The following is a 2,253-nucleotide window of genomic DNA, read 5'->3' on the forward strand; positions in this document are numbered from 1 at the left end:
TGCTCCATGCGGCCCCTCAGGTAGGTCTTTTTGAGTTTCAATTTGGAAAAAGATCACTCGGCTGTTGCCACTGTCACAGATGTCAGAAACAATAGCAGAGCAGTGCACTGCACACCTTACCGAAGGTGGATTTTAGGGAATGATAATCCACAATCAGCATCTTGGCAAATTGGGAGACTACGGACTGCTAGGCAATCTGCTCCAAAACAGGCCCTGAATGATAGGTCGCCGCCGAGCGCCTGTTTCATTGTATGTGTTTTTCAGATGTTGGTAAAGCTGCTGTGCCGCCGCAACAAATCGTGCCTTTCATAAGTGTTTTTAAAGAACCTTTCAGCACTTTGACCGTTTGTTTACGTTAGTGTGTCAGAGTGCTATTGTTGATATCTTTCTTTTTTACATGTCTACTTTCCCAATACAATAGCCGAAGTAAATAATTCTCCCCACCGGCGATTGTTGTTGTTTACGATTTTCTATCAGTTCTCTCACCACACAACAACGTCTCATCTTTGCTCCTTGAATGTCGATATGTAATGGTATGGAGTTATTGAAACTTACTACGTGTAAAAAAGACTAGAAATTGAATGTTTATTTTTCATTGAATGTTTATATAAAGATATAAAGTTGCACTGGGTGCCTTTAATATTAAGATATTAATGAGAGGGAGGCCAGCTATCAGAGTTTGTTGTTGCTTTATCTTTTGCAAAAGGAGAGATGACACAATGGATAATACATAATTACAACATAGGAAAGTTTTACTATTATATAGTGTATATGCCTAATGTGTGTGTGTGTGTGTGTGTGTGTGTGTGTGTGTGTGTGTGTGTGTGTGTGCGCGCCTCTTAACTAGTAAATAACGTGCACTAGGGCCCTTGATAATAGCATGCAAGGGCCTGTCGTAATTACCAACCCCCCCCCCCCGACCGTCACCGCTGAAGTGTCCTCTTTTTCACCAACCCAAATCTGGTCACCCTCCCGTCACTTTGCACTTCTTAACTGTTGCCCTGACTGTGGAAATGGGTATTTTCAACTGTTTAGATATTTACTTATATCCTTTTCCAAATTTCTGCAGCTCAACAACTTTTTGTCGCACTTTGACACTGTGTTCTTTTGTTTTTACCATCTTGATGAATGACTAAGGGTATTTGGCCTGTGTCACCTCATATTTATACTCGAGTGAAACAGGAAGTCATAGTTGACCATTTTAGAGTTCCTTATCAAACAGGTGAACTTAAAAATGTAAAACATGACTGGTAATATACTTCAGTTAGATTTTAATTATAAGATTTTCTAGGGGTGAAATATTTCATTGAATGAGTATTTTGTGAATATTTTGTGTAACAGACAAAGAGGATCAACAGCAAAGACACATTTTTTCATAGCCTGTGTTGCCCATATTCACTAAGGGTGCCAATAATTGTGGAGGGCACTGTATCTTATATCTTACAATGCCTCTTATAATTACCTCTTTATATAAACTCTGACTGAAGTTGGGAGTTGACATGCTTCAGTGAGCATACCTGTGTGGGGTTGTTTGTTTTGTTTCAGTGTTTTTGTGTGAGTGAGTATGAATCATTTGTGTGAGTTTGTGTGTGTATTTGGATGGGTGTGTGTACACATTCTTTATGGTTTTAGTTTGCACCCAAATGAAAGCATTTCAGTGTATGAATATGTGTACGTAATTAAATGCGGGTGAATATTCCCCTTTAGAGAGTCACTCATCAGGTTTTACTGAGTGTGTGTGGGTGTGTGTAGTCTCATCTGACAGAGGGTGCCAATCAAGCCATTTACAGGAAAACAACTTGTGTGTACCACCTCAAGCGTGCCAATCAAGCCATTTACAGGAAAACACACCTATTCCTCCAAGCGCCCAACCATGGAGCCAGGAAGGACATACAGTCACTGCTACACCTTTACTGGTTCATCAAAGACATATAACATCTAAAATAACTGCTACATTAAATGTTATTAAATACTCTATCCTCATCTAATTGACGACAGTAAGCCTGTAAGACTCATGTAAGGCTGCTTTAGTTAATTACAAAATAAAAATGTACAATATAGACCTATATGTAAATATATATAGCTCTGTTATATCTGTTGTCAACACTGCTTTTTAAAATGGAATGTTGTTGAGTCATTTCCATTAAACAGCAAGTTCCAACCTGATTCATTGTGCCGATAAGTTCCAATGCTAAATAAAAATACTAATGACCAACACACCTATATTTTTCAATTGGATGAGGACACCATTGT

The sequence above is a fragment of the Sprattus sprattus genome, assembly GCF_963457725.1.
Source record: "Sprattus sprattus genome assembly, chromosome: 8".
NCBI lineage: Eukaryota > Metazoa > Chordata > Actinopteri > Clupeiformes > Clupeidae > Sprattus > Sprattus sprattus.